The sequence below is a fragment of the Adiantum capillus-veneris genome, chromosome 12 (genome assembly GCF_014529385.1).
Source record: "Adiantum capillus-veneris isolate H3 chromosome 12, ASM1452938v2, whole genome shotgun sequence".
NCBI lineage: Eukaryota > Viridiplantae > Streptophyta > Polypodiopsida > Polypodiales > Pteridaceae > Adiantum > Adiantum capillus-veneris.
In genome coordinates, this window is record NC_140942.1 from 160009962 (window position 1) to 160017276 (window position 7315).

A 7315-nucleotide genomic window follows, 5' to 3' on the forward strand; every position below is an offset into this window, starting at 1 on the left:
GCTTGGGACTTCCGTCATTGTAACTGTCTCTCGTTTCTGACCGACGGTGTGACATTGTGGCCTTCGTCACGCTAAAAATCCAGTGGTTCGAGACTGGATCGTACCCCTCTGCCGGCCTGTACTCTCTGTGAATAGCCTCGAGGATGTAATTCTTTCTTTCAAGATGAGGTTATTCCAAACCTCCATCACAGAGTGACCAAACTAAATCATACAGAGCCGTCGAATCCTCTTTTGCATGGCCTTTCCGACCCTATCCGCCACACCAACCCCATCCCTGCTCTTGTACACCTTGCTAGGATCATGCTCGTGTGATTCCCAAGGTGTATGTGGTGTGCCATTTGGTGAACTATCTACTGAAGAGAGTGGTGGACGCTCTCTCGGTGGTGTGGACGCATCGGTAGAAATGCTACCACAACAACCACCGCCTCCAGAACGACGCCTATCTCGTCTTGAGGATGAACCACCCGTCGGTGTAGGGGCCACACGAGTCCTAGGTGTAGTGGTCACACTAGACTCAGGTGTGGGGCCGCTCGGTGTAGGGACCACACTAGTCCCAGGCGTAGGGTCAATCGTAGTAGGTCTAGAGGTACCTGCTGCCCAAAGGTGCTGTGCCATCGCGATCTGCTCTAGTGTGAACTGAGACAAAAACGAGCCCATCTGCTCGGGTGACATGCCGACTGGAGTGACAGGAAAACTAAAACTAGCAGAGTATGGCTCATCGCCATCGGCCATGGCTAATCATACACAAATAACACCCACAAAATACGTTAGTTTACAGAAGGAATGCTTAATCAATACAAATAATAAATCAACGACGCTGCAACACAAATGAATGAATCTAAAGTATATTGTAGATTAATAAAAAGAATTTTACAAAAGAGTTCCTAGCAAAAATCATTAGTTAATCTCTTATCCTCTATGAGATATGATGCACCAAAGATGTCTATCTCAATCTGTACTTCTGCATCTTCGTCATCGAACTCTACTTCTTCGTCGCTCTCCGTATCAGCTTCAGTATTTGACACCTTATCTCTAGGTTCAGACAATTGCTCACTGCTGACATCCACCTCAATATCTAAACTTAAAGTTTCTGTCGGTCCTGCGCTTTGTTCACTCTTTGACCTCAACGTCCAATCCTTCACATACTTGCTTGCTACGTAGAGCAACTTGAACGACATAGAGCCAGAAGGGTTTAGACAGATCATTCTCATCATTTTCTGTCCATAGTGGATCGTGTGTGAACACAACTTGTTCACAATGCTGCGAAATACGAATGTAACCACAAAGCTCTGTATTTCTGATACTACAGCCACAAAATTAAAACAGACTAAAAGTTGTATAAAGCAATGTGATCATGTGGAGCTCAAAAAGGAAGTTTTGAAAATATACATGCCGATCGCAACCCCTTGACATCTCCTCTCCTCTTCAGTAATCAACACTCCATTCCTCTTTGTCTCTGAGATTGTCATATCTAACTACCACCCAGTTGGAAAGTCAAGCAATTTTTGAAGATGATATGGAAAAGGAAGGTTTTTAGTGGCACGGTTGCGCTTGAATTGAAGGTGATCTGTCAAGCGTTGTTGCTTTTCCCCTTCGCACCTCTCTAGCCACTTTTGCATGATGTACGTAAACGGACTTTGGTTAGGTTAGCTTACAGGTTAGGTTTAGGTTAGATTAGGTTTAGGTTGTATTTTAGGTTAGGTTAGATTAGGTTAGGTTTAGGTTATAGGTTAAGTTAGAGCTAGCAACAAAAAGTAGAAAAAATACAAACGGACTTCAAAGATGACTTGCGTACTTCAAAAAATGCAAACAGACTTCGGTTAGGTTAACCTATAGGTTAGGTTTAGGTTATAGGTTATGTTAGGTTATGTTAGGTTATGTTAGGTTTAGTTATAGGTCAGGTTAGAGCTAGCGGCAAATGAATAGTAGAAAAAACGCAAACGGACTTCGAAGATGACTCGTGTACTTCTAAACATGCAAACAGACTTCAGTTAGGTTAGGTTTAGGTTATAGGTTAGTTTACGTTAGGTTAAGTTAGATTTAGGTTATAGGTTAGATTAGGTTATAAGTTAAGTTAGAGCTAGTGGCAAATAGTAGAAAAAACGCAAACGGACTTCAAGAATGACTCATATACTTCAAAAAACGCAAACGGACTTCGGTTAGGTTTTATTATAGGTGAAGTTATAGGTTAGGTTTAATTTGGTTATAGGTTAGGTTAGGCGCACACAAACTTCAAAAACACTAATATATAGTCATTGACCCTGTGGTCCTAATCTCTGTGCACCTCTAGACCAAGGTGTGCGGGGATCAAACGTGAGATTGTTAGAGCTCGAGCTAGTAGAAAATGGTTGAATGTGAGATTGTTAGAACTCAAGCTAGCAGCAATCAGACTTCAAAAGTTCACACAGACTTCAAAAATTTAATATATAGTCATTGACCAATAAAGACGAGATTATTACCCTGTGGTTCTAATCTCCGTGCACCTCTAGATCGAGGTGTGCGGGGATCGGGCGTGGATAGAGAATGTGAGGTTGTTAGAGCTAGCAGCAAATAGCTAAAAAAATGCAATCAGACTTCGAAAGTGCACACAGACTTCAAGAACCTTAATATATAGTCATTGACCAATAAAGACAAGATTATTACCATGTGGTCCTAATCTTCATGCAACTCTAGACCGAGGTGTGCGGGGATTGGGCCTAGCTAGAGAATGTGAGGTTGTCATGTACTTAGTAGTGTGTAGTTATAACAACTAGAGTGTTTTAATTATTTTTTGCATCATTGGTAAAAGTATGGACGATAGGATGGCGTGTCCTTGTGCGCATTGCAAGCATTAGATCTTTTAAAAACGAAAAATCTATGACCAACACATACGCAATCATAGTCTCTTTCCAATTGAGCAATTACAAGACCTGCGTTATCGATCTCATGGTCTAGAGACTGAAGGTCAAACTCCACAAGTAGATATTCTCCAACTTCATCCCAAGAAGGATGATTTTCAAACAAGTAGCCATCCACTGAGTCCTTCCAACCAATACTTGATGTGGCATTTCAAGAAGTAGAGATGGAGCTAATGTTGTAGGCGTTCTTTGATATGGATCCCATCATTGAAAACATAGAAGACGACAACGTTGAACGCAATACTGCAGACCAACCTCAGTCATCCCATTCATATCGACGGCATGATAGCAATGATAAAGAGGGTGAGATGATGCAAAGTCTTGCACACATGCCGCTTTATAGTGGTGCAAAAATCTCAGTTCTCCGTACCGCATTGACAATGCTTAATTTGTAGTCTGTCTACGATTAATCTGATGCCTCAATCACAGAGCTTTTCAAGTAAATACATTGTATCCTAAGCATGATAAAGTGCAAGTTGCAGTTCAATAATGTGATCAAGGGGCTAACTTGTTCATGTAACGACAGGTTGCTCAATGAGAAAATCTTGCTAGAAGGGAATCACATGCCCCCTACTTGCAATGAGTATGCAAATTTGGAACAGTGTCACAATTGTGGATCAAACAGGTATAGGGAGGACACACAAGGAAAATTTATCCCTGCAAAGGTCCTACGATACTTTCCTATCATTCCAAGAATAAAGAGCATGTTCAGGTGCAAGTCCATAGCCGCTTTGATGACATGGCACTCAAATACTAGATTGACAGATGATGTGATGCGGATACCTGTTGACTCTCGTGCATGGAAGTACATAGAGGAAAGTTGGCCTACATTTAAGAACAAGCCTTGGTGTATCCGCTTTGGTCTGGCAATGGACGGAGTAAACCCATTCAGATTACGAAGTTAGTCATGGAGCATGTGGCCTATTTGTCTAGTTAATTATAATCTTTCACCATGGCTCGCTATCAAGAAGGGCCATCTGTTGTTGTCATTGATCATTCCAGGAAAGTACAAAGCAAAGAACATGGACGTCTATCTGGCACCACTTATAGAAGAGCTCAAAATCTTGTGGATAAGAATCGATGTGGTTGATATGTCCCAACCAATTGGACAACGGAATGTACATGTGTAAGGAATTATCATGTGAACCATGCACGATTGGTCATGCTTCGGTGAGTGCTCACGTAAGTGCCTTTGAAACCCTCACACACATGTGATTCCTGGCTATGCCAACGCTTTTATATTTTAATTTTGTTATGTTTCAGGCTTGAATTACTCGGGCAATCATGCATGTCCGAAATGTGGTCCTCGACTTGGCTTCCACCGCTTTGAGCATTTGAGCAAGACAGTTTACGAGGAGCATGGTAGATTTTTTCCTGAAGGACATGAGCTACGTGGACCAAACATATGCAAACATGACATGCATCCACTGAAAGCAAGCGATTGGAAAAACATGTGGTTGGAGAGGGGAGATTGGATGCCACCTGAAATGAAAAAACTTTCTATTTTCCATGAACTCCCGTACTGGAGTGACCTATTGATTAATCATTTTCTCGACCCAATGCACATCTTCAAGAATGTGGGGGAGATCATATGGAAAACCATCACTAGAAAAAGGGAGAGCAAGGCCCAAAGAGATGACCTGCAGACTGTGGGTCGAATGCCAGAGATGTGGCCTCGACTTAAACCCAATGGAAAGTTTTCTATACCAAAATTTCCATGGGTTTTGAGTCGTGCAGAAAAGCAACAAGTGAAGAAAACTATATCTTCATTTAAGACTCCCACAGGGTGCATGCGATGTTTGAAAATGGCTTTACAAGAGATGACAATCTCAGTGGTCTTAAGTTCCACGATTGGCACAAACTTTTACAGTTCATCTTACCAATTGCCATAAAGGGTTGTTTGACGGATGAAATTAGAAGAACGATTTACAAAATCAGTGAGTTGGTACACTGGATCAGTTCAAAAGAGATAAGAGAAGACAACATCAATGCAGCACGCTTAAATGCTATTGAAGCAGTGTGCATGGTGGAGAAGTATTTTCCAACAAACATTCTTACCATCCAAATGCATGTACTTGTGCATGTGGTCAATGAAGTTGCAGTTGCTGGGGTGGTCCATAGCAAGTGGATGTTCTTCTTGGAGAGATTTATGAATACTTTAAAGGGGTTTGTTCATCAAAGGGCTCGACCCAAGGGTAGCATGGCCGAAGGATGGCTTGTACAAGAGTCTCTTGTCCTCATCAATGAATTTTTGGTCTCAATTGATCTAGAGATGCCCCGAATGTGAACTACTGAGGTCAACGTCAAGGTGATAGGGGACGAGCCGCAGGGACAAGGCATTGTTAGGAAGATGGACATCACAATGCAAGAAAAGGTTATGAGATTTTTCCTTCTCAACAAAGTACACGAGTCATCTTCGAAGTCCGTTTGCGTTTTTTCTACTATTTGGCGCTAGCTCTAACCTAACCTATAACCTAAACCTAACCTAGCCTAACCTAACATAACCTATAACCTAACCTAACCGAAGTCCGTTTGCGTTTTTAGAAGAACACGTCATCTTTGTTTGGCCGCTAATAGATGGACGTTGTGTTCGAACAGTTAGAACTTATGGTATAGTGTGTAAAGCCGCTTAGGTTAAGCTGATCCAAATTGGATTAGGATATCAATTAGCCATTTCAATCCGCTTAGGGCTAGTCACTTAGGGTTAATGTCTTAGGACTAGTGTTGGTTTAGCCGCTAATAGATGGTAGTATTTTGGAGTGTTAGGGTGCGCTATGTAAAGCTGCCTAGGTAGGCCGCTGTCGTGCCGCTCTGCTCCCATGATGAGAAAATGACCAAAGGAATGCTGATCAAGATTATTTGAATCCTGCATGGTTAATCAGCAGTTATAAGGGCTTGCTAACAAGCCAATTTATAAGCTGAAAGTGTGCCAGATGTGGCTCTAAAGGTCATAAGATGTCTTGGTAATGCTAAAAATTGAGCATGGTTGAAGTGACCATAGCTGGGATTTTATTAATCCAAGTTGAAGTACTCAAAAAGATCTACATGCCTGTCTTTACGGCTCGTCAATCGGAGCTACGGGTAAGAAGTTATGGCAGTTTTAAGTTGAGTCGATTATTGCAAATCCGTACCGGATTGGGCAACAACAGCTGAGGGGATAAAATTGAAATGAATACGTCCGGCTGAAATGCTCACTTTGTGGAGCGTGTTGGTGTTTTCAGTTTAGTGATCGGATTTACGGTTGTCAAGTTATTGATCGTTTAAGATGCACCAGGGGCCGGTTCCGTACCAGTCTGGTCGGCTCGATCGGAGTGCTATTTTGAGTTTTACCCAAGTTTTGGAATGCAACGATTGTGGAGAAATGCCAACACGGTGGTGCAACCAAAGTCGGTCCGCGCTATAAAGTGTGTTGTGCAGTGCAAAGGGTGTCAACAGGTGCATGGTAGAGGGCTGAAGCCAGTGTGGGAGACCTCAGCAGGACAGTGGCAATGAAAATGCATCCTTAAAGTGTTTTTTTAAGGCCAGCGGGCCTATGAAGTGGGCTAATTGGGATGGCACGTCAAGTGTTCGAGATGCGTGGAATGTGCCCAAAAATGTGGTGTTCAAGATGCTCTAGAAGCTCGTCCAGACGGCTCGTCAAACGGGCCTTCGGTGTGAAAGTTATGATTGTCCGAAGTTAGAAGGCTTCGCAAGTCCCGATGGACAGGACAGGTACAGACAGGTGGTGAAAACTGGGATAATTGAATACGCTTGTAAAGCTCGAGTTGTGGAGCACACCGGTCTTTCCGGATTGTCAATCGGGTCACGAATGAGCAAGTTATGGCCTGTGGAATATTTGTCGGGGGTCGGGTACGTGCTCACCGCGCCGCGTTGATAGGCATGCTGACAAGGATATTTTTGAGCTCGCCAGGTGTCTGGTGGATAGTATGCAGCATGTGATGCTAGTCGAGTCGACGGCACTTGAATCGAAGTCATGTGCGTCGAGACGGATCCCGCTCAATTCGACAGGCATGTTTTTAGGGCTCGCCAAGATTGCATGTAACGTGGGGGGTCAGTCAAGACTTGCAGCTTGCTGATCGAATTCGTGTGCATCGAGATGGGCCGAATCTAAGTTGGCAAGCGGATGGCGGGAAGGGGTCAGATGGTTTTTCCCGTTTTGGGATGTGGTACTTGAGGCCAGGGTGACATCAAGCGATGGAGGAGGGATGGGATTCGGAATCAGTAAGATGGAGTCCCCATGCGGCATGCTCGATAAAATCTTATTTAGAGAATCCGTGCACACAGAGGCACCGACCATGTGGGAAACAAACACATGAGCCTCCTTGGTTGTAATAAATAAAAGTAGCAAAGTTTGGCTCGAGTTGGAAAAAAAGAAAGGGAAGGAAACTCAAAGGCTAAAAAAAGAGGAAAGGTAGAGG